General features: G+C 42.8%; 1 protein-coding gene across 4 annotated transcripts in view; it reads left to right on the forward strand.

Moving 5' to 3' along the window:
• Nucleotides 1-206: 206 nt before the first annotated feature.
• The window catches only part of LOC139763522 (uncharacterized transporter YutK-like), a 43,826-nt gene continuing 16,882 nt past the window's right edge, over nucleotides 207-27,150 (forward strand). For 2 of the 4 annotated variants that reach the window (XM_071689685.1, XM_071689687.1), the window contains exon 1: nucleotides 12,838-13,125. The gene's annotated coding sequence lies outside the window, so the exon portion shown is untranslated. Of the gene's footprint in view, nucleotides 475-12,837; nucleotides 13,126-15,102; nucleotides 15,394-27,150 lie in introns of those variants that run through there. The other 2 variants (XM_071689686.1, XM_071689688.1) reach the window with 2 other exon arrangements.

Consider the following 27,150-nt stretch of genomic DNA (forward strand, 5'->3'; position numbering starts at 1 on the left):
TAATTTTAGTTTATGTGTTGACCCCTCTGTCTTAGGCTTGATGCACATATTTTATGTCTTATCCACCAGATGTTTGTAATTTATGATTGTGTGCAAAAAAAATGTTGCCAATGTTAAGAAAAATCAATGAAGCATGTAAAAACAGGCAGTTCAACAGACATAAATCATCTCTATAACTGTTATTCATTCTGGTTTCAGAGAGTCGATGGACAGCTCTACAGTTGAGACATGGCTTAGGCTGTCAGTACACTTATGGAAGAAATCTGGTGTGAGTACAGTGCTCTACCTCAGACCACTCACAACCATGAATGATAATGAACATATCCCTCTTCAGAGGACATAGACCTCTTGATGGCTACGTAAGATTTGGAGAATGATAACAAGGATTGATGGTGCCCCATGGACTAGAAGTTTCTTTCATAATGATCATCAGTTAACCCTTATAGATGCATCATGAACATCACTGACAAAAAGGTAGGTGTGTTGAGGTGGATGTGGCATTATATTAGTTTTTCCTTCATCCTTAAATGGCAAGCTTTATCTAGTAATTCCATCAAAGAGTATGAAAAATAGAATGATAGATTAGTCTTCATAAATAACATAATATATACAGAAAGTTATATTATGTGTTAAAGTTATTAGTTATATGTGATACTATGTTATATGTGTTAAGATTATTAGTTATATGTGCTGGCTCAGTCCATTACCAAGCGCATACCTGAAGGTGTTAAGAATGATGTGTTTCACAATGCCTGGCAGACTGAGAAAACTTGAAGAGTGCGTTTTTTTCCATCTCCTGAGCTTGTTTATCAATTTTACTTACATTTCATTCACAGGCACAGTGTTGATAGTAAGTAACAGATATACTGAGAGATATTATACGTTTGACACTAACAATTAAGGTGAGAAAGATTGGCTGGCAAGTGTGGGGAGGATATTGAAGGATTTGATTTTTCGCTTGCAAGTATTCTGTTTCATTACTTATCATCTGTTACTAAAGTCTATCCTTATTGTAGGATTGCACAAATAGAAAAGTAGGTGTTATTGTGTGATTTCTTCCACTGCCGAGAGTTCAGTGAGGATGCAACCCTTTCAGGCTCCACTCTTCCTTACATAATTCTGCTAAAACCACTCTGTAAGTTATTAATTTCTTCCCATTTCTCACTTTGTTTTTCTCACTTTCCTCACTAACTGATATGTATGTATTCCTCTTAATAATGAAGGTCATCCCACAATCTCCGTATTTTCTGTGGGGTCATTGTGAACATATGACCTTCAGATTGGGGCTGTGCACTTATAATGATAGTTGTAAAGGTACTAAGGAGAGCAGAACTTTGTGCCTTTCTGTTTGAAGAATGAGACTTGTATAGGCTGTTAATGGTATGATAAGTCAGCTGAATTTTTAAATGGAGATGGGAAACCAGCACGTCTATTGGTGTTGGCTGCCATTTTCAAAGAGCACATCAGTTGACTATGGCCACCATTTAAGGGTTAAGGGCTAAAGTACATGTTAGCAGAAAAGGACAATCAAAAGTCATAATGATTTAAACTTTGAGTAATTTTTTTGGCAGGAAAATTTTGAGGAGTTCATAGGATTATTATTGGATAGTCATTCCAAGAATCACTTGAACTCTTAACTTATAGTGATTAATAGTAATATTTTAGCAGTCACAGAAGGCAAGTGTTAATGAAACGCTTTTACATGATGACAAGACACTGGAAGACATTTCAAACACCTCGCCTTTAATTCTGTCAGTATAAGGAGCCTTGTCATTGATGAAATGTTTATGTGCTGTCTGCAACTTTGTGAAGTGTTTTGCCAAGTCTATTTGTTCATTGAGAATATTCTCTGAAAAATGAATGAAGTAGCAAAGCAGAATGAATAACTGAGTGTCACTTAAGGAATATTTGTTGCAGCTGGATGTCAGTTATGGAATGGGAAAGATGAGTTGATTAGTGACATACAGATTGATGTTATCATTGGGATCTTTTGTAATAAGTTACATTGTAATGATCAAAAGTCTTGACACACCATTAGATTATGAGCACATAACAGCAGGAAGAGATGTATTGAACACCTGCGAAACAGGATTTGGATTTAGCGGTGTCTAATCACCATCCTTTAAACAGCTAAATGAGGTTAACCTTGCAGTGGTGCTGATGTGAAAAGGAAGTTGGCATAATGATGAGAAAAACTGGATAAGGAAAATCCTCACCTGGCTTCTTCCTTTCTTTCATCTTTGGTGAGGTAATACAAGAGGGGATGATTTCCAACTCCTCTGCTCCTACTCCTCATAGTGGCTCTCTGTGACATGCAGGAGGCTTCACCATGGTTAGTGAGTCCTGCTTGGAGGCCGGACCTGGAAGCTAGACCATGGTTGATAGGCCCTGCTTGGAAGCTAGACCATGTTTGCTTAGCCGTGCCTGGAAGCTAGACCATGGTTGATAGGCCCTGCTTGGAGGCTAGACCATAGTTGATAGTCCCTGCCTGGAGGCTAGACCATGAGTGGTTATCCCTGCCTGGAGGCTAGACCATGGTTGCTTTTCCCTCTCTGGGAGGCTTGACCATTTTTCATCCTCAGTTTAAACATAGAATATACTCCAGCAAAGTGAGACACACCAACAACTCCAGACATACATAAACAGTTTGAGACGTCGTCCAGTCATCCAAAGATATACCCTAGTAAACAGACGTGCAAGAACAACTTGAGATGTATGCCAGTAGCTTGAGACATACACGAACAACTTGAGACATATACCAGTAACTTGAGACATACACTGGCAACTTAGAGATGTACAGCAGCTACGTGAGACATACATTAACAACTTGAGACATACAGCAGTAACTTGAGACTTACACTAGCAACTTGAGACATACAGCAGTAACTAGAGACACTCTATCAACTTGAGACATAAGGCAGCTACTTGAGACATACACCAGCAACTTGAGACATACAGCATCTTCTTGAAGACAGTCAGAACTCTAGACATACACCCGTAGTTTGAGCCATACGCCAACAACATGGGACGTGTACCACCAGTAACACAAAGAAACATCTTGAGATATACGCCAACAACTTTTTAGCCATAAACCAACAGCTTGAGACGTCTACCAGCAGTATGAGACATAAACCAACAGCATGAAACATACAGCATCATTCAGAGAGGTCATCTTATTCCTCGAGGACCTTCACCGTCAGTGTAGCGTAGTAGGACTTCACTGGAAAGCCCTCCTCAGGTGTGCCGTTCCTCACACACACACATACACATGTAAGTTTGGACATATCAATGTCGGACGGTTTTAGCAACACCCCTGACGTCAGAGCAGTGGTCCCAAACACCACAGGATATGTGTCATGTGGAAAATATGAACCCTAACGGAAGGAAGAGGATCTTTTCTAGAAGGTTTGGCTGCATGTCCATGTAATAGACGCGTACGTAATAGACGACATGGCCCCGGAAACGCCCCCTGACGGCTGGTTGGTTGTTTGGGGGCTTTAGGCCTATCACCTGCCAGGGGGGTCACTAAGACCGACTGGGTAAGTGACACAGCAGTTTACGTTGTTGATCTTGGTGGTCAGGGAGGCAGACTGGAGGTCAGGCTTCGAGTGGTGGTGGTGGTCACCCTTGGCCTTTGAGTCCTCTTGCCACTCTATCCTGCAGGGGATGGGGGTTGGGATGTACGTGTAGTGAATGGTCGACGGTCATTGGTCAGTGTGAGAATAGTTAGTGGTCTACATGGGGACAGTCAGTGGTTCACTTGGGTGGCGATTTCGTGTAGTGATAAGAGTGATGACCAGTGTGTAGTAGTGTGGTGTATATGTGATGATGACGAATATGTAGTGAGTATATATATATATATATATATATATATATATATATATATATATATATATATATATATTATTTTGCTCTGTCGCTGTCTCCCGCGTTTGCGAGGTAGCGCCAGGAAACGGACGAAAGAAATGGCCCAACCTACCCACTTACACATGTATATACATACACGTCCACACACGCAAATATACATACCTATACATCTCACTGTACACATATATATACACACACAGACATATACATATATACACATGTACATAATTCATACTGTCTTTTATTTCATAGTATTCGCCATTTCCCGCATCAGCGAGGTAGCGTTAAGAACAGAGGACTGGGCCTTTGAGGGAATATCCTCACCTGGCCCCCTTCTCTGTTCCTTCTTTTGGAAAATTAAAAAAAAAAAAAATGAGGATTTCCAGCCACCCGCTCCTCCCCTTTTAGTCGCCTTCTACGACTCGCAGGGAATACGTGGGAAGTATTCTTTCTCCCCTATCCCCAGGGATATATATATATATATATATATATATATATATATATATATATATATATATATATATATATATATATAAGCGTCTGGGGTAAACCATGGAAAGTTCTGTGGGGCCTGGATGTGGAAAGGGAGCTGTGGTTTCGGGCATTATTGCATGACAGCTAGAGACTGGGTGTGAACGAATGGGGCCTTTGTTGTCTTTTCCTAGCGCTACCTCGCACACATGAGGGGGGAGGGGGATGCTATTCCATGTGTGGCGAGATGGCGATGGGAATGAACAAAGGAAGACATTGTGAATTGTGTGCATGTGTATATATGTATGTGTCTGTGTGTATATATATATGTGTACATTGAGATGTATGGGTATGTATATTTGCGTGTGGGGACGTGTATGTATATACATGTGTATGGGGGTGGATTGGGCCATTTCTTTCGTCTGTTTCCTTGCGCTACCTCGCAAACGCGGGAGAGAGCGACAAAGCAAAAAATATATATATGCATATAAGCATATATAAATATATATATATATATATATATATATATATATATATATATATATATATATATATATATATATATATATATATATATATATATATATATATGTGAGAAATACTTAGAAAAGCAAATGGATTTGTATGTAGCATTTATGGATCTGGAGAAGGCATATGATAGAGTTGATAGAGATGCTCTGTGGAAGGTATTAAGAATATATGGTGTAGGAGGAAAGTTGTTGGAAGCAGTGAAAAGTTTTTATCGAGGATGTAAGGCATGTGTACGTGTAGGAAGAGAGGAAAGTGATTGGTTCTCAGTGAATATAGGTTTGCGGCAGGGGTGTGTGATTTCTCCATGGTTGTTTAATTTGTTTATGGATGGGGTTGTTAGGGAGGTAAATGCAAGAGTTTTGGAAAGAGGGGCAAGTATGAAGTCTGTTGGGGATGAGAGAGCTTGGGAAGTGAGTCAGTTGTTGTTCGCTGATGATACAGCGCTGGTGGCTGATTCATGTGAGAAACTGCAGAAGCTGGTGACTGAGTTTGGTAAAGTGTGTGGAAGAAGAAAGTTAAGAGTAAATGTGAATAAGAGCAAGGTTATTAGGTACAGTAGGGTTGAGGGTCAAGTCAATTGGGAGGTGAGTTTGAATGGAGAAAAACTGGAGGAAGTGAAGTGTTTTAGATATCTGGGAGTGGATCTGGCAGCGGATGGAACCATGGAAGCGGAAGTGGATCATAGGGTGGGGGAGGGGGCGAAAATTCTGGGGGCCTTGAAGAATGTGTGGAAGTCGAGAACATTATCTCGGAAAGCAAAAATGGGTATGTTTGAAGGAATAGTGGTTCCAACAATGTTGTATGGTTGCGAGGCGTGGGCTATGGATAGAGTTGTGCGGAGGAGGATGGATGTGCTGGAAATGAGATGTTTGAGGACAATGTGTGGTGTGAGGTGGTTTGATCGAGTGAGTAACGTAAGGGTAAGAGAGATGTGTGGAAATAAAAAGAGCGTGGTTGAGAGAGCAGAAGAGGGTGTTTTGAAGTGGTTTGGGCACATGGAGAGGATGAGTGAGGAAAGATTGACCAAGAGGATATATGTGTCGGAGGTGGAGGGAACAAGGAGAAGAGGGAGACCAAATTGGAGGTGGAAAGATGGAGTGAAAAAGATTTTGTGTGATCGGGGCCTGAACATGCAGGAGGGTGAAAGGAGGGCAAGGAATAGAGTGAATTGGAGCGATGTGGTATACCGGGGTTGACGTGCTGTCAGTGGATTGAATCAAGGCATGGAAAGCTGTGTAGGTATGTATATTTGCGTGTGTGGACGTATGTATATACATGTGTATAGGGGGGTTGGGCCATTTCTTTCGTCTGTTTCCTTGCGCTACCTCGCAAACGCGGGAGACAGCGACAAAGTATAATAAAAAAGATAATATATATATATATATATATATATATATATATATATATATATATATATATATATATATATATATATATATATATATATATGATTAAATAATGATGACCTGTGTGTAGTGATGATCGGTGTCGTGAGGGAGGAAGGGGCTGGATGCTGGGGAAAGGTAGATCACCTGGAGACCAAATAGGATGTGAGGTGAGGGTGGGGGAGTAAGGAGATCTGTACGTTCCCCACGGAGTAAGGGCGGCCCCAGCCCAGGGCTTCCCGCCAAATTTCCCGCCATCAACAAGATCCGAACACCCCCTCTCCGCCTCCTCATCCGGCACCGAGATAATTATCCGGATGTGTGATAGGAGGGGAAATGACCCAGGCTCTCTCCCACACACAGTCGGGGAGGAATTTAGGGAGTTTGTGTTTGTGTGGAAGCAACGTGTCATATCCCCATGGGGAACTACGTCACTTGGGCGCTTGACTGGGTTACGTAAGTGTTTCCTGTTGCTTTTAGTGGCGCACCTGGTCACTGTTACGTGGTGTGAACTGGAGCACCTGGTCACTCACACACGAGTGTTACTAGAGCACCTGGTCACTCACACACGAGTGTTACTAGAGCACCTGGTCACTCACACACGAGTGTTACTAGAGCACCTGGTCACTCACACACGAGTGTTACTAGAGCACCTGGTCACTCACACACGAGTGTTACTAGAGCACCTGGTCACTCACACACGAGTGTTACTAGAGCACCTGGTCACTCACACACGAGTGTTACTAGAGCACCTGGTCACTCACACACGAGTGTTACTAGAGCACCTGGTCACTCACACACGAGTGTTACTAGAGCACCTGGTCACTCACACACGAGTGTTACTAGAGCACCTGGTCACTCACACACGAGTGTTACTAGAGCACCTGGTCACTGGCACACCTGGTCTCAGGGAACAATGCCACGCCCCTCTCACTGTGTGGTGTATGTGGTAGGGAAAGAGAACGGAAGACAAGGTCATTTAGACCTAGAATTGCTCAACAGCCGACGTAAAGTGTGTGCGTGTGTGTGTGTGTGTTGGGGGATATGAGAAAACAATACCGTTTGTAAGAAGGATACTGCTATTGAAATTTTATCGGAAACTGTGGACGGGAACTCTCCCTATGGCTCAACATTGAACAGAAATAACAAAAAGAAGAAAAAGTATAGATACGATGTGTAAGAAAGAAACTGCCTGGGAAAATTGATGGGAAAGTGGGAACGGGGAAAGTTCCACCAGTTTAAATAGAAAATATTTAAAATTTTCGTTTTTTTTCTCTCACATTGTACTACTTACTGATATCATCGCTAAATTCGTTTGTTTAACCTTGGTTCGAAGGTGTTGGAATTTCCCGCTCTCGTTACGTCATTAAAACGTCATAGTTGAAGAATATGTGTTTACATGTTTATATATTGTGTTTACAATCTGTTGTATGTAAATATTTGTTCATAATAGAAATCGTTTCGTAATGTGGCATTTTCCGTTAGTCCCCCCCCATCTTTTTTGTGAGGGAGAATTAAGTAAAGGTCTGTGTTCGGTTTGGTGACGTTGGTGTTGGAGATGGTTGTGTTGGCGGTGTTGGAGATGGTTGTGTTGGCGGAGTTGGAGATGGTTGCGTTGGCGATGTTGGAGATGATTGTGTTGGAGATGGTTGTGTTGGCGGTGTTGGAGATGGTTGCGTTGGCGGTGTTGGAGATGGTTGTGTTGGCGGTGTTGGAGATGGTTGTGTTGGCGGTGTTGGAGATGGTTGTGTTGGCGTTGTTGGAGATGGTTGCGTTGGCGGTGTTGGAGATGGTTGTGTTGGCGGTGTGGAGATGGTTGTGTTGGCGGTGTTGGAGATGGTTGTGTTGGCGGTGTTGGAGAAGGTTGTGTTGGTGGTGTTGGAGATGGTTGTGTTGGCGGTGTTGGAAATGGTTGTGTTGGCGTTGGTGGGAGAGGATGTGCTGTGGCAGACACAACAGAAGATGCGTACGCTCGGCATGTTCATCCTGGGTCATCCCTCAGACTCCAGCTCCCTACGCCTCTATCAGATAGCATTATATATATATATATATATATATATATATATATATATATATATATATATATATATATATATATAAAAGCATAAGTAAACGGAAGAACTCATCTGAGCGCCTTTCATTTTCCAAAGAAAACACTCGTGTACGAATGCCAAAGAATTATGTATATATTTTCCTCCGCTTTGCCTTACACATTAAAGAATTAACATCGGTATTAAACTTGGTATTATCCGTCCTGGATTAATGCTTCAGTTACATGATCCCTGGCCACCTGTTGACGGCGTTCGTACTCAAGACGTCACCAGCATACTGACTTGTGATTGGCCAGAACTATGTTGAAACGCTGATGACGTCACGGATGTGGTTATTTTAGAATTAGCTTCTCTTCATGATATCTTCTAATGTTGAGTATTGGAAGAATGTTGTATGATGTAGTGATACATCATTCCTAACTGAATTTACTGTGCTAAGAGGTTTAAGAACTTTTATTTTTTTTTTTTTTTTTTACGGTGACTGTGAACGCTACGGGGCCTGAGCGGGGTTCCCCAAGACCCAGAGTTAGCGGCTGATGTAAACATTAGGTGAGTAAAGTCTCATGGAGTTCACCTGCCGGAAACCTTTACTTGATGGCTGTCACATTACGTCAAGTCTGGCGATACGATGTCGAGATTATCGGTGGTTTGCGACAGACGAGCCGAACTTGGTGGCCTGCTTTGAACTCGCCCCCTACCCGCCAGTTTGGGCTGGCTTGTCGCAAAGCCGCCATTTAATATCAGCATTGTGTCATCCAGACTTGACGTAATGTGACGACCATCAAGTAAAGGTTTCCGGCACGTGTGCTCCATGACTTTACACACGTAATGTTTATATATCAGCCTTTTACCTCAGGGTCTTTGGGGGGGAACCCCCAGACACCTTGTCCCAACCGACCCCCAGTGTTCACAGATGCCGTAAATAACTGTTTGACTCTCTTCATCTTCTTGGCCTAGTTCGTTTAATTACGAATGATGTATCTCCGTATTATATAGACTCACAAACCTTAATAATCAGGGTTATAGACTCACAAACCTTGATATCACAGTTAGGGTTGTAGATTCAAACCTTGATAACTAAGGTTGTCCATTCATAAACCTTTATAACCAAAGTGAACTTTAAGACTCATGTAACAACCTTTTCACCTTTTGAAAAGATCAGGTCTACAAATTTCGCTCCGTTCACTTTTTTCCTCCACCTGAGATTGGCCTTTCGTAACTAGGGGCTTGCTTGCTCTACACTATGGAATGTCGGTCACTATACTGAGAAAAAGAGACTATATATTGATCGTTTTTCTTGTAGTACAAAATATTTTAGATAGTCCATTCAGTCTGCGGCCGCTCTGAAGATGGTCCGGTAAGGTCTCATGTATAACGTACACATATGACGTCATCAGTAGTGGCTCAGCTGATCCATGTTTACGTCTGGCGCACCACTGGGAAAAATGGAGGGAGATTCAGCCAGCGTTCCTTGATGTATCACGTTCGGTTTCATGTAGTGATAGGTGCTCGTACTACCGTCCATCAATGTCGATCAACCTCTCTCTCTCTCTCTCTCTCTCTCTCTCTCTCTCTCTCTCTCGTGGTGGGCTAATGTGTGTGTGTGTGTGTCACTAGAAAGCCTAAGCCTTTTAGTGGGAGGGAAAGCTTGAGAGGAGGAGGGATGGGGTTGTTGGGGGTATGTTCCCATTCCTTCTTAAGGAAAAATGTTCAGGCCCCTTTCCTCCCCCCTTCCTCTAAATCAGTGTTCCCCCACCCCGCTACCTCAATCCAGTTATGCTCGTTGAGAAGGCGAGGAAGAGGAGGGAAGAATGGAAGAAGTTGAGGGAATCGTGGCATACGAGATGACCGCCTTTTTTTTTTTTTTTTTAACGATTTATACGCCTGTGACTTGCGAAGGGCAGAGCTTACTGGAGCAGACCCACTGGAAGGACTAGGGAAGCAGGGTAAAATCCTCAGGGCCTGGCCTTCGTGCTGAACCCTAAAGAGTGAGGGAGGAAATTCAGATATCTAAAGTGATAACAGAAAATGTAAGTAGTAGACGAGTATAAAGTGATAACAGAAAATGTAAGTAGTAGACGAGTTTTATAGATTTGGTCTCTTGCCATCTCTCATAAGGGCAGCCCCAGCTCCTGCCTAGGGCGGCCTTAGGGGGGACTATAATGCATCACCCTTTCCCTAGGGCAGACGCCAGCTACCGTCGGCTCTAAATAGAGGGCCAGCCCTCCAATGGCAACGTTTTTTTTCTCCTGTGACTTAAAACTAAACACTTCTTGGGCAGAAACTCCTCTTTATGTAGGGACATGTCTTAGACTATTGGAGAGGGGAGGAGAGAGGATGAACTAGTAAATAAAAACAGGACATGGGGTCCACGAGTTTCATATTGTTTTGTTGGTCGACCTTTCCCATGACCATGCATAACAGCCTTGCGTCAGTGTTGTTGTGATCGTGGTGAACATTCTCTTGGGCCATTCGACTTGTTTATGGACGCGAAGGGGAAGAGCACTGACGTAGTCCTCTCTATCCTTGAATAGTAATTCGTCATTGGTAGTCTGGTCTAGTGATTGTTGCCACAGGAGACAGGTATTGATCTCTTCAGGATCCTATACCTTTAGGCAAGTCATTTCTTCGATCGAGTGGGAGTAATAGTCCCATAACCGAACCTTGTGGCACTCGGGCAGGTCACCTCAACCCATTTGGAAAAAGGCTTCTCTTTGTTTGTTTTTTTCCATAAAGATAGTCTATCCAGCGGAGGAGTTGCCCTCTTATTCCTGCTTGATGATAAAGCTTCTTCATCAGCCTCCTATGTGGCACAGTGTCAAATGCTTTCTAGGAGTTCAGATACAGACTTCACCCAGCCTTCCAGAATGGAGCTCACTCTCTCGTAGAAGTTTGAAAAGGTGAGTTTACATCTGACCTCCCTTGCCTAACAACCATTTTGGCTCTGGCTTAGGAAATGTCTCCTCTGCACACAGTCATCCACTCGCTTCCTGTTCTTATTTTTCTTCCAGAACCTTGCCATACCACCACACTCGTTAGTGAGAGAGATCTCCGTTTATTTTCAATGAGTAGGACGTTTGTCCTTTATCACATCCCTGATAACCTTACCCCATTGTGTATTGTCTGGCATGGTGGCCTGGTCGTTGTGTTTACGGAGTGAGCTGATACGTGAGGAAGCCTAGCGGAACCCGCTAAATGAGGAGGGTGTGGGCCGGGCTATTGCAGACCAATAATGACAGAAACGCATTGGAATGATCAGCTTTGGTAGCGGCGCAACCCACCCGGACCTCCTTCCTGTTGGAAGTTGATAACGCTCACTGTGAACACCACCACGCCCTTCAGCTCAAAGAAACACGTCGTCCTAGGCCACTTGGGGGGGGGGGGTCTCCTTCGGTCGCGCCCTTGGTACTCCCCCACCTGGGTTTGTCCACAGTGGGGGGGAAGATCCTGGATTTGAATAACCTGATCAGTAACGGAGGACGAGTAACGTGAGGTGGTGTTACCGTGCGTCACCGCCAGTACTAAAGTATCACAGCTTGGACAGGCGAGGTGTGATAGGATACTGACATTCTCCTCACGTCGCTCACCTCTCTCTCTCTCTCTCTCTCTCTCTCTCTCTCTCTCTCTCTCTCTCTCTCTCTTTCTCTCTCTCTCTCTCCGTTTACGAAACAAATATATATATATATATATATATATATATATATATATATATATATATATATATATCCCTGGGGATAGGGGAGAAAGAATGTCGTAGAAGGCGACTAAAAGGGAAGGGAGCGGGGGGCTGGAAATCCTCCCCTCTCGTTTTTATTTTTTTCCAAAAGAAGGAACAGAGAAGGGGGCCAGATGAGGATATTCCCTCATAGGCCCAGTCCTCTGTTCTTAACGCTACCTCGCTAACACGGGAAATGGCGAATAGTTTGAAAGAAAAGAAAAAAAATATATATTGTTTCAATGGATCTTCACCGTTTAGCGTCATTGACATTATCGTAAATGACACACACACACACACACACGTCCAATTACAAAATCCTAATTCCAGTGTGGTGTATTTTCCTCCCCGTTTCCAAAAAGTCCGCATTTCAATTCATTTGTTTGTTTGTTGGCATTACAATCTTTCCCCGCATCGTAAATCAGACCCGGGGATCAATCCTAGTTATTCTTCCCTGGTCGAAGTGCGCTCTTGAAAGATATATCATAATGAGTGAGCTTGTGTGTGTTTTTAATTCTGGTCGCCTGCACATGGCGGTATTCGTCGGACATACGTATGATTAAGGCGAATGATTGCAATGTTACCATGTGAAGGAGACTGCCGCTGCACGCGTGTTAAAGGACAACTTTAAATTACCGTGAAATTGGGATCCTAATTTGACTGGCTTGATTTCAAAGGCACTCAGAAGACATTAGATATATTGTAAAAAAAAAGAAAAAAAAAAGTCTTACGCTTTGTATGTCCATACGACTGAAAATCGTAAAAATGCTCGTTGGAACCTGGATTGTGAAGGGGAATCTGGATTTTCAGTGAGCCAAGTGTGTTCCGGCCACAGCGGTGTGGACTGGCCCGTGTGTGGATGTCTGTGGTGTCCAGTAGGTGTGTGGCAGCCGAGACGGGAGGATGTGTGCTAGTATAGTCTCCCCGAGCTAGTTTTGTGTCGTGATTTCATACAAGCTGAGGCTACGTTGTGACTTTACACTGTGGACTTTTGTTGGCAAGGCAAACAGTTTTAACGAACGCCTTGAACGGTGTTTAAACCAAGCCGGACGTAACTTCTGTGAATATTTGCGTTTTTTTCTTTTTTTTTTTTACGTTATAACAGGTAAGTGTTTAGGGATGCCAGTGGGCTTACTTTGACTGTCTTTCTTATTTTATTTTTTTTCATTTTATCAAGCTTTTAACATCGGCAGGAGTGTCCTGGAGTGACACACTCTTAAGTTAGTGGGTTAATGGAGTGATCTGGTGAAGGGAGTAGACACCCCCCAGGCACCTCAACCCACCTGCTACGTTCCGCCACTCACCCTTCCATACCCCCAGGGGACAACAGTAGGCTACAGTATAATATCTGGCCACCCCGACTTGCTCTGCACCCCACCCACCTCCTCCCCAACACATACACCTGTTATATATACATCATACTCCCATCTGTATACCATACACACCCATCCCTTCGAGTGATATACATTACGCCCGTGTACCACACTTCACTAGCAAGACTTTGCTCCTTAGCATCGAGTCGCCATCCAGTCTGTACATTTTTCCCCCGTATTTTTGAGTCTCATGAGCTGATTTACTTGGGTGTTGAAAAGGACAGGTGATCGTGCGGATGAATGGATGTTCGTTTTTGATTAATATCTCATAATTGTCTCGTAAAAGATTACCTTACTGGTTTTGTTTTGCGGCCAATGGCAGCAGACCATGTGAAAATTGAGACCAAGGTCTCTTCACAGGCTTTCTCTTACGTATTGCAGCCAAACAGATTTTTTAAAAAAATTTATATAAAATATATATATTTTTTCTCATACTATTCGCCATTTCCAGCTATAGCGAGGTAGTGTTAAGAACAGAGGACTGAGCCTTCGAAGGAATATCCTCACTTGGTCCCATTCTCTTCCTTCTTTTGGAAAATTAAAAGATATATATATATATATATATATATATATATATATATATATATATATATTGTATATACTTTGTAATTTTTCGATGATCCTAATACTGACGATTAACAGTGAATGATTAAATCGACGGCGAGATTTTCTTGTGGGATGCGTCCATTCCTAGGCGTCTCCTTGATCGAGTCGGCCGGGCTCTCTTAAGACCACCAGGAGATAAATCAGGCTTTTAACTTAGGACTGGTAGTTAAGACGCTTGTATGTGACGTCCCACCAATAGCTACCGTACGTCAGAACTTACATAAGCATACATCGTAAGTCACCACGGCTGGTTGTAACGATGCTGCCACGGCAATGTCTAGGTTGCTTTGGACGTAGGTTTCTTTTTTTCCCCTACCTGGACGTCATGGACGTAATTCTTGCGATATACTGGATCATGCATTACAGTTCGAGGAAATGCTCAAGGCTCTTAACATGGGAAGCTGGTTATATATTTACTTCTGTGTTAAATACGTGTGTGTGAGGGACGCGGCGACAAGGAGACAGCGCTGCCAAGCGCACGATTATTTTGTGTAAGGAATGCTTCAGGTACAAAAAAAAAAAAAAGGGTAAAAAGATAAGAGGATTCCAGAAACATGACGTTACAGCGATGAACAAACTAGAGTTCGGAGTAAGCATGCGGACCCCGTAAAGATTTCCGGAGAATTGGGGTGTGGGGGTGGAGGTTGTTGCGCGCGATGTCTCACGATGTGTGGTGGGATAGATGGGAGGGGGCCTGGCCGCTGGTGATGTCACAAGGAATTTCAACGCAAGAGGAATGGAAGGAAGTGATCCAGAGCCCATTGGCAAATGCTGAGTCACTACCGGGCGCCAGCGTACGGGTGACGCAGAGAGGAAGTATTAGCACAAAGGATATGGCCACATGGGTGTTCACTTGGATGACATTTTTAATTATCGACCAAAATACGTCAAATACTCTGTGGATGACCCTGAACCCACCATTATATAAGTATTCATGACCTTCAGCGTCCTGGCGCAATATATATATATATATATATATATATATATATATATATATATATATATATATATAGTCAGCTGACATATTTCTTGTTTTTCCCCTGATGTGATCATTACACGAAAGTGCACTTGGCAACTTATCACCCTCCATGCTCACAGGCTCCCCGGGGACAGAGACACGCCAGCCAAGCCACAACACTGCTTGGAATCTCGTTGCTCAAGCTGCCTCAGGAAGCTTGGCTTCGTAGACGACAAAGGAGTCACACACATGCACCATGGTTACTTGGTCCACGCGGTGGTTAGCGTTTCTGGACCATGAGTCAGCTGGGAGTCGACCGGGGTCTGACTCGCATGGATTCGGATTCTGGACGCGGTAGTCAGCTCATACCCAGCCCGGGTGTTCATCCTCCTCCCCTTGGGGCTGGTCGATATGTGGCTACCTGGCTTAAGCTGAGGTGTGTGTGTGTGTGTGTACATGGTAAAGACATGGTTCAAATGTACAAGGTTAAGAGGCGTGGCAACCCGAGTGTATAACTCTTCGTCATATGAATATCAAATACACACACACACACACACACATACACACACACACACACAATTTTGCGCGTGATCAAGATATTCCCGAGTCCACGGGGAAAATGAAACATGGTAAGTTCCCAAGTGCACTTTCGTGTAGTGATCACATCATCAGGGGAGACACAAGAGAGAATTATATATATGTCTGTGTGTGTATTTTCATAATATTAGGGATGGAAATAAGCCATGTGATAGGCGGTGGCTAACATTTTGATGACAGCGGAACTGATGACGGTTGGTGATGCTGAAGCTGGGGGGAAAGGGGTGGGTGGTGGGCTGCCTAAAGGGGGTGGGGGCCTTTGTTAGGGGTTTGAGGGGGGAGGGGGTTTGATGGGATCCGTCTAATGGGGAGGGGAAGAGATAACGCCCCTTGTTGTAACTACAACCCTCGTATTGATTTAACGCTGACGACAACCTGGCCTTGAAAATTGATTTGAACTATTTTTGTAATGCAGTTTGCTGATGCATGGAAAATGTCAAAAGTTAATGGTGCGGTATTTTATTTATTTTTTTTTATTTCATTTTGCGAAGATACTTAATTTACCGTGATCAAAGAGCGATTAGACGGAACAAAAATTGCATTGGGATTTAGATGTTTTTTATGGTGTTCATTCATCATCGTCCCAGTAGAGAGAGACAGAAGAATGTGTGTTTAGGTCATTCTTTGCAATTCCTTCGTTTTGGAGCTGACGGACTCAAAACTTTGTTGGCTTGTGTGTACAACCTTGCCAAGAGCTCCACATATTATTTTTTCAGGTCTTTTAGTGGGATGAAAAGTTGAAGAACACAAAGATATATTTTGATCTGTTTCTTGGTCACAATCAAATCAGACGAAGCGTTGTGTACCCTCCACAAACAACATGTGATTCATGGTATAAATTTACGTTCAGCCACTGGTCTATGTTAGGTTTATTAAGTAAATGTCTGATCACTTTGCTTTTATCAGTTTTCTGAATAGAATGCTATGTAATTTGCCCATACATTTCAGTGGGTCATAGCTCACGAAAATATGTTAGTATTCTTTTGGTCGCATTTCAGTTTGGTTTTGAAATGTGGCATCGAAAAGTCTTCTATACATGCCACATAATGCTGCTGGCAGACTTGCTGGTGCCATATACCATGCTTCTCGATAGCTGTCATTGGTGAAATATGTGTACTGCTTGTAGCCGCAGTCGTTGAATGTGAAGGAAAATCTTTCTGTTATGAAAAATGAATGAATTCTATATCAACAAAGTAGAGCACAAAAGACTCTTCCTATCCCTGGAAAGGCCTTAGCCTAGCACGTCAGCGTTAGGCGAAGACTTGCTCGACACTGCTGGAGAGAGAGGCTCATGACCAGCCTGTAGTAGGTGCTTTTTTGAAAGTGGTCTGTGTCGAGAAAGCAAAGGGCGCTAGGCGCTCCCTGTGACCGATTGTGGTAAGACAGCGAACTTGGAAATTTTGTTCATCATGTATGTCGTCAAGAGGCCTTGATGGCGTTCTCTACATCCGTTCTGTTTATAAATATCAGCGTTTAGTGATAAAGAGAACAGTGAAGCTCTTATATCTTTTCGTGAAGAGTGAGGTGTATCATTTTCATGAAGAATATTATAGTAATAAGCGAACGGTGAAGCGCTTTTCGTGAAGAGTGTGGTGTACATAACTCGCTAGGCTTTGCCTTCGCCTTTGCCTCGAGGGTGACTTTAAATTTGCTGACTGGCGCATTTCGCTTATCTGTCTCTCATACACACTTGCCGAGGCTGAACATTTATACGAGGTGTATGCCTGGTGGTCATTGTGTTCGTGGAGGTTTACTCAGATTTATTATTATGTACGTATTTCTGTACCAGAATTGGCATCGAAAACGTATTTTGGAGATCGCTATGGTAAAAGAGAAATAATTGTTGCGCTTTTTGTGAGGTCAGTTTTCTGAAGTGTTTCACACAGGGTTGGCAAAACTTGGCACAGAGATCCATCCTTGTACACTAGTGTAATTGCTTCATCCTGTGGTCGGCCGTGGCACAGAAGTAGTCAGTGAAAGGAGGGTTATTGCGATTATTGGCCATTCTGGTGTTTATATGTTGTCTTCGTCAGAGCTTCACGTAGCTCATGCAAACTAACATTATGTTCCACCAAGTACCATCTTTGACAGTCTGTAAAGCATTTCTTCCGCAGCATAATTTGTCACTTGTATTTTATTTTTCCTCCCCAATACCATCATTAGTTTCCATCTTTGTCCTGAAAGACAAGTGACCTTTCTTTACACACGACACTTCTTATGCCTTAGCGCACCACTCCCGGACCAAGCTCTGGTTCACTCCTGTAGCCATGTCCACTCACCAGGCATCTAAAACATTCTCCTTCTTCCAGACTTGTCTCCCTTCTAACTAAACCGTCACTCTGCTTCCTCCCTGACCTCACTACGTTACGTTGATTCACAGTAAGTAGGAAAAAAAAAAATTCCTTCACAGTAAGTCGGAAATTTTTGATTTCCTTCCCACTTATGTGTACGTTGTCTGACTAGTACACTTTTCCACTGCAAGTACATATGTACATATGCCAGACATATGTAAGTTACTTGTTGGCCGACATCGTGGCTCAAGGCCTGTTTGGAAACAATTATTTTTTTTTTTCCCTGATGTTGAGCACTTTTTTCCCCCTAGTGTTTCATTTTCTAGTGAATGATATTACAGCAGACGCAATGCGGTTACTTGATTGTAGAACTATCGACACAAACTCGGAATACCTAGTATAGTTCAATAGATATAAACTTGGAACTCATAATTTTAGGTATTGACAAGGCATCTGGTCTAGTTTAGAGAAGAAAAAGACTCCAGGTCATTATGAATAACCTTGGGAAGTCCGGTCGCCACGTTTGCCTTGATCCTAACCGTAAAGTGTTGCAGGCTAACGATAATATTACCCTCCAGATTACGTTTGATTATGAGTTTCAATCTCTCTCTCTCTCTCTCTCTCTCTCTCTCTCTCTCTCTCTCTCTCTCTCTCTATATATATATATATATATATATATATATATATATATATATATATATATATATATAGATATATATGTATTGGAAAGGACAATCGCATGTTTACCAAATGGCGTCCTAGCTTCGTCTCCGACGTATATCAACTGACAAATATTTCTCTCTTGTGTCTCCCCTGATGATGTGATTATTACACGAAAGTGCACTTGGGAACTTATCTTGTTTCATTTTCCCCGTGGACTCATAGGAATATATATATATATATATATATATATATATATATATATATATATATATATATATATATATATATATATATATATATATCAGTCGACCTATACACGCATGCCGTGTATAACGGGTGGAGTACAACAGGTTTAAAGGAATTCTTGATGTTGGATTATACACACCTTGTTAGCCACAGTGACTGCTTGAAACTGCACGGCTGGTCGTAAGGTATGTAAGGATATATTGTATGCTAATGTCAAAGATTTATTGTCCTGACACGCCACTTAAATCTAGATAACATGTGTACAATGTATCGTAGTCATATTTGCCTGGTGAGGCTCGGGTATAGGCTTAGATTGGAATTCTGGAGGTTGGCGTCAGTTGACTGCAGATAACACGTTCCTTCAGAGATTCAATTTGATGTTTCCAATTTCCCTAATCCATAGGGGTAAGGGGTGGGGAGAACTCCCATGGCTGTCCTCCCGTAGAAGTAAAATGGGCAGTCATTGGCTTCACACCATCCAGCTGAACTGTACAGTTTAGGCTAGTCTGTTGTCGAATATGACCGATCATGGGGAATGGAGTGGATCATAGGCTCTTATACATAAATGTTTGGTGGGTCTGATGCACATGCACGTAGTGCCTCTCCTTCCGCTACAGACTGGGGACGGCAAGTTAAGGTAGGTTAAGGCTAAACCTTGTTATCAAGGACTGCGTGTTAGCTAGGCTACGCTTTCTAACCACGAGTTTTCGTAATGTTTTTGTAGGTCTTTTTTGAATTCTTTGGTCATTATCACTCCTGATGAATTGGTGGATTCTTTTTGTAGGTTAAACCAACGATAAACTTACCAGTATAAATCTGAAATGCAACATAACCTTGATATAGCACCATTTTTTTTTTTATATATATAAACTTTCAATAAGATTTTTTTTTTATCGTCGTTTGCGAGTTGAGGGACAATGTTTTGATGAGTTGGGGATCGGCTTTAAGACCTTGAAAAGGTTATTGTTCTTTTCTTACCAGTAAATGAAGCTGTTCTCTTGACACTTAAATTCACTGCCAGGTGGAACGCATTGTTACAGCGTGGTGGTGAAAAGTCCGAGAGATTTAAGAAAAGATAAAAGCATATTGTTTATGACCCGTCAGCGTGTGGATGGCAACGAAAACCATGTTTTCTTCATTGTAAGGACATATAACATGACGACCTTCAAACACACACACACACACACACACACACACCGTATTCCTCTCCGTGCGCCCCGCCTCACCACAACAAGCTGCTGTCTGCCCGGCCGCCATCCTGACAGCCACTGGCTTTTGTGCCGCCGGCCGCCATCCTTACAGCCACTGGCTGTTTAGTGCCGCCGGCCGCCATCCTGTGGTGACGCCACCTTCATCCTGATCTCTGGTGTGGCCCACCCTCATTCTTGACCTCTGGTGGCAGCCCCGCTCACCTGCTCACGGCCGCCACACCTGGCCACTCTTGACATCCTGGCCACCACCAGACTCGTGCAGTCTTGACATCTCGGTGTTGACATTACGTGAAATAAAAATTGTATGAACTACTGAAGTACGGTTTCACCATTCTCGTATCACGTAATCATCTCTTTCCATGTGAGTAAGTAGTTCTTCGTTCCATGTGAGGAAGTAGTTCTTCGTTCCATGTGAGGAAGTAGTTCTTCGTTCCATGTGAGGAAGTAGTTCTTCGTTCCATGTGAGGAAGTAGTTCTTCGTTCCATGTGAGGAAGTAGTTCTTCGTTCCATGTGAGGAAGTAGTTCTTCGTCCATGAGGCCGAATCTCTTGAACAATATCATCTCTCATACCTCCTCCTCCTCCTCCTCCTCAGTATGTTGTCCAGATGCACCAAGTGTCACAGCTCCTTGTCTTCCATTTGCCCACTGTTGTACTGTGAACATGATAATAATTTGGCATCTTTTTTTGGACTAGCAAGTCTCCTGTTGCGTGATATCCTGTTGCGGCTTTTGGTCGTTCTCTGCCTTTGTAGCTTTCCAAGAGCTGTGTTCACTCTTGACGTCAGACAGATCTTAAAGGTTGAAGGTTGTGATCAGGTTATCCCTCCCTTACTCTTTCTTCCATGGACGACAAAGTTCGAGGCCTCTTAAGCCTTTCGTGCAATTCATCTTACGTTATTTTGTTCCCGTCTTTTGTTGATCTCTCTTTATTTTTTTTTTTAGACCTCCGTTCATTCTTTGCGTTTCTCTGAATGTGGTGACCGGAGTTGAGAAGCCTTATTTTACTATTGGGCCCAACGTACGACGTGAATAAGTCGCTAAATCCTTAATCATTCAGTAGAATATTCGCCTTCCTGACACTGGGGACAAGTGTCAACTCCCCTCTCACTTGACATCTAGATTCCTGCAGTTTGCCTCCTGTTAGACAATACGTAAATAAAGATCCTCCTTTAGATGTGTCCCATCATGACACGGATCCGGGTCGCGTTTCACCAACCTGGCATCAGACTTTGGAGTTATTGTAGGTCCAGGAAAATCCTCTTCGTTTTTATTTTCACTTCCTCACGATTGTGGTGGCTTCGTCAGTAGACTTAAGAGTCCAGCCCTCCTTGGCAGGACATACCACGAATCAAGAGGAGCTTTTAAGCCCTGAAAATTAACTTTATATATGGCAGGTTCCTTTGTTCGCTCCCAAGGCGGACACGTATATATACATGGTCCGAAAACCTTTGAACACCTGAGGAATGGTCTTTTATTAATTTCATTTCGATTGGTCGTTATATCACTTAACGATGACGGCCTTAATGACCTCCCCTCCCCTCCCGAAGTGGCAGTTGGCAGGCCGCGAGTCGCATTACCTAACCAAGATGGTCAATGTTGCTCCCAAGGACGACGCCCGATCATGTATGTGGGCTGAGTTGAGCGCAGCGCGTGGTGGTGGTGCCTGGATAGGGGTGGGGGGTCGTCACCTTGACTACATATTTTTGTTTCTTCATTTTACAAGTTACTATGAGTTAAGGCATGAATTGGGTAGTTACTGTAGGTGAGGTCACGGGGTGTGTTTGACTTGACCGTTCTCAACGACCATTTCAGCCCCCTACCCGCACACACTGGTTGAATACGACATGTGTGAGAGTCATGCGGTCAACTCCCTCTGAAATCATATCGTTTTCTATACCGCCTTTCATTATGCCTAAGCATAAGAGATTTTTGGGCACTGAAAAGAAATCTTGGAGTTTTCTGATTATATGTATATATATCTTTCAAACTATTCGCCATTTCCCGCGTTAGCGAGGTAGCGTTAAGAACAGAGGACTGGGCCTTTGAGGGAATATCCTCACCTGGCCCCCTTCTCTGTTCCTTCTTTTGGAAAAATTAAAAAAAAAAAAAGAGGAGGATTTCCAGCCCCCCGCTCCCTACCCTTTTAGTCGCCTTCTACGACAAAGCAAAATAAATATATATATATATATATATATATATATATATATATATATATATATATATATATATATATATATATATATATAATGGTGAAATCGTACTTCAGTAGTTCATACAATTTTATTTCGCGTAATTTTTCTATACATGTGGCACGACATGTTTCGTGGTGACAGTCCACCCCTCATCGAGGTAGGTGCCCAATACTTAACAAAGTATTTAGAACACCCAACAATAGCCAGCCATACAAAACTGCGACAGCAAAGCTGTTATCGCCACCTCCAACACTGCCAGTCCTCTTGAGGAACTGCCAACACCACAGCAAGATACGACAGTCACACCCACATCACCACAGCAAGATACGACTGTCACACCCACGTCACCACAACTCACCTGTCGACCAGGACGCACACCATCCATCCTCACCACAGCGGAGTCTGAGGTCTGTGTGTGACGCCTGGCTTATTGTCTAGTATTGATCGAATAGGAAAAAGTTGAGTTTATATGCAGAGAAAATATTGACGTATATAGATATACATTACGTATATTTATATACGTAATGGCTTGTGGAACGTGCTTGGTAATAATCAAGTAAGAAAAGTTCAGTTTATATACAAAGAAAATATTGACGTATATAATATGCATTATGTCTAACACCGGCCTGGGGAACGTGTTTGCTGTTGATCAAGTAGGAAAAAAAGTTTAACTCCTATGCAAAAAAAAAATTATTCACGTAAATATTGTACAGTGAATTGGAGTTAATTCCACAGCCTAGTTATCCTTGGCAAGCCCAGTGGAAATCCTACTTCAGCCCGTCTCCGCTCGTGTTATCAAGGTCGAACTTGCCACTTGTAAAAGTATTCAATGAATTTGAAAACACACCACGGCTTAAGCAATGCATTTGGAATTTGCCATGGGGGGGTGGTTCAGATGACTACGAATTCTGTTCGTGAAATTTTTCCCTGGTGTCGCAGCGAGCTCCAAGCCACCATTGTGCATCAGAGCGTGAGATGACATGGGTTATACGTATTATTTCTCCTGCTCTTATTGTTGTTGGTGCTGTGGCAACAGCATCTTCCGTTATGGCATTATTACAGCAGTAGACCATGATGCTACTTGCCTTACTGCTGCTGTTGCTTGAGGTTGCTACAGCTGCTACTGACTGTATCCGATGATTTGAACGCAAGCTGCTTCTGCATGCAGCCTCTACATGCATTGTTTATGTTCGTTATTTTGTTCGCTGATTGTGGTAATGGCCACACAAATCCTGCCTTTCCCTTCCTCATTATTCAGGTTGGTTCAGCTTAACCCGGAAGGGCATTAATTCACTGAAGGTCTCTGTTTTGAGGCACTGGTTCGTTATTTTTCCGTAGAATGCGATTTTTTTTCTTTTTTTTTTTTAAATCAGTACGAGAGTAAAAGATTTTTTTGCATTTTCTCCATTTTTTTTTAGTCTTGTCTTCAGTGGTGTATTGGAGAAAGGCGAGCAAATGTGAATATGTGCATGGTTATATGTGTATCTATATGTATGCATGTGTAATGTACGTTTATGTGCTAAGTGTATGTCAGTGGATGGATCTTCGTGTTTCCTAGCGCTTCTCGCTAACGCGGGAAACTGCGATCAATATATATATATAATATATATATATATATATATATATATATATATATATATATATATATATATATATATATATATGATATAACCTACTTAAGTATCTGGCTTGTAGTAACTTTGTAACACTTTCACATCCCGCATCTCCAGTCTGTGGGGGAACGGATAAGTGAATGGTGGCCCACAAGGGGGAGTTGTCGACTTCGTACCACACAGGTGGGTTGTAGAATGCAACCCACAGGGGAGGGGCCGGGTTGTAGGCTGCTGTCCACAGGGGGGAGGGGCGAGCTCCCAGGCCGAGCGTCGCTACCTCCCCAGACCGGTTTCCTGCCACCTTCTCAGGAGAGGGGAAAAAAAATAGGTGTTCTGCATATGACCCCCTCCCTCACCCGCCCCATCTGCACCTCCCCCCATTGCTTAGTCCACTCCCACCCCTGCACACACACACACACACACACACACACACACAGCTTTAGCTAGTGTGCACAGATATCATTTTGGCAGTCGGAAGACTTGAATTGAAACATGATTCGTTGTGGATGTGTGTGGTAGGCGCAGGGGGCTGCGTATAGCACTTCCAGAGGCCGGGAGGAATGTTAAGGCTGTTGTGGTGGTAAAAAGAATTTATTTTTTTCCATTACGGCATTGAATCCTCGTTTTCTGTTGAGCTAGCAACATATGTTGTCAGACAACTCTGGGCGTCATCTGTGTGAATCATGATTCTTCTTTAGGACAAAATATTCTATTATTTTACTCAAATAACCAAACTAGTTTGTAAAATCTGCTTCCAATTTACGTGTGTGTGTTTTACAATTTATTATTGTAATGTTCATGATCGTACGGGTGTAGGGGCTGGGTGTAAGCAAGATCTATTTCGTAAGCCAGGTGTGACCAATTGATGATATATATATATATATATATATATATATATATATATATATATATATATATATATATATATCTGACCTTTTTTTATCGATACGGATAACTAGTTTCAGTATAATGTGAATGGATAAGAAAACCTCCCAATACAAACGTATAAGTGAATGAATAAAGAAATTTGTATTTTTAAGTTGTTCCTCAAATTATAAAGAATATATATATATATATATATATATATATATATATATATATATATATATATATATATATATATGTATATATATATATATATATATTACTAGACAGTCCATGTCTGCTCCCGAGTTCACCTGTTGTCACAGTGTAGGGGAGACATCTTGCTACCCTCCACAGCTGCACCATCCCATGGGAAGAGATTGCTTGCGTCAAGACAGAGGCCAGGCAGTCGTACCTGAAATTAGGGTCGTACCGACGTGCAGAGGGGCCGTATCGTCGTGCTCAAGGGGCGTACCGTACCGTCATGCTCAAGGGCACGTCCCATACCGACTTGTTCAAGTGCCGTACCGTCGTGCTCAAGGGCACGTACCGTACCGACGTGCTCAAGGGCGCGTACCGTCATGCTCAAGGACACCATCTTGACGAAGGGTTGTGCTCAGGCTTCACGACCTTCCACGCTGATGCTCAAGGAAGGGCACGTACCGTACCGACGTGCTCAAGGGCACGTACCGTCATGCTCAAGGACACCATCTTGACGAAGGGTTATGCTCAGGCCTCACGACCTTCCACGCTGATGGGACCGGCCCAGGGTACTACCCCGGATGCCTCGCACGTCCTTAAGCGTCGACCCCCGGATATTTGTGTTGAAAAGATTATGGTCATACTTAGAAAAAGTGAAGTTATTGTAATCATGGTATTAGCGTCAGGCAACCAGGTTAGCTAACGATATGGTTAAGCTGGTGGTAAAAATGAGGTGAGTTTGTACCGCATATAGATTACTCATTACCCTGTAAGTTAGTGATGAGTGTGTACCACTCAGGAGGGGCTCATTACCTCATACCATTCAGTGTACATAGATCGTTTTTGCCTTTTGTGTTGATGCCCTCAGCTTGGGGAGTTAAGTGTCATGTGTGTGTTCGTATGTGATGGGCCAGTATGGTTGAACTCGTGATCGCCGGTAGTGATAAACTGGCCTTTATGAGGGTTGATTCACGCCAGTCTTAGATGGCGAGTGACGGGGGATTTCTGTGAGGGAGATGCTAACTCAATGTCTTGAGTGAACCAGTGTTATGAATGTGTGATGTAATGTCACATGTTTGCATGGTGACTTGTGAGATTATCTGCGTATGTTTATTTGATCACACACACACAAACACAAACAAGAGATGGTGCCATACGAGTGTAAAACTCCCTTCCTGTACAGTACAAATAGGTAATTACACACACAATTCCAGCATAGTGTAAAAAGAAATACTTCCATGACATTCTTATCTCAGTTTGCTTGGCGTTCAGTTTCTTTTTTCCAACAAAACCAAACCCAGTTCATCTGAAACCCCCAATTTACCAATTACCAACTCCCAAGTAGAAATAACACAGTCACTCCTGCCCCTCACATGGGTAGCCTGTATTTACAGACAACGAACAAAACAATGACGAAAAATACACAGAAGATGATCCAACAAGCACTAAATAAATGTGCACTCAATCCAGTCTTTAAACCTCACCCCGTCAGACATACACCCATCTTAAGCAACACTCCCAAGAACTGTACGAGTTCTGTTTTTTCCTGTCAGTGCTCTGGGAACCGTCAGTAAACGTCCAACGTGACGAACGCAGTTTGAAAGTGTCACAGGAAACCCTCACGCCCATGATACAAGGACTACAGTTGAAGACACGGAACACCTACCTCACAGTTACCTCTACTTGGTCCCCGCACATAGAAACACACACACACACCCACACCTTACGACCTGTGGCCCTGCTAGGTGGACGTGGCCAGCTTCTTGGGCACTGTGGGAGCCCCATAGATGGAACTCCCGGGGAAGAATATATATATATATATATATATATATATATATATATATATATATATATATATATATATATATATATATATATATATATGTAGAGAGAGAGAGAGAGAGAGAGAGAGAGAGAGAGAGAGAGAGAGAGAGAGAGAGAGAGAGAGAGAGAGTTTACTGAGCATTTCCTTGCCCATGTCCTGAATTATGATTCTAATGTTTGCCAGCAGACACTCTGTCTCTATTTTTACAAATCTGCTGCGATGATTATGTAGTTTAAGGTTACCTGTTCGTACCTTCCGGACACCCCAAGGCCTATTTTTTCAAAGCCTCTGCCGCCCTCTGACGCGACACACACACACACACACAGCCTGCCTTATAAACAGGACAGATCGAGTGTTAGGTTTCATCCTGTAAACTCACCACCAGCTCTACGGGCAATGATAGCTTGTTTCAGTATAATCATGCATGTTAAAGTACAGCTCTGCAGACAGTGATAGTTTCTGTTTCAGCATGATTATGCATGGCGGAGT

Source organism: Panulirus ornatus, chromosome 47, assembly GCF_036320965.1.
Source record: "Panulirus ornatus isolate Po-2019 chromosome 47, ASM3632096v1, whole genome shotgun sequence".
Classification (NCBI taxonomy): Eukaryota; Metazoa; Arthropoda; class Malacostraca; order Decapoda; family Palinuridae; genus Panulirus; species Panulirus ornatus.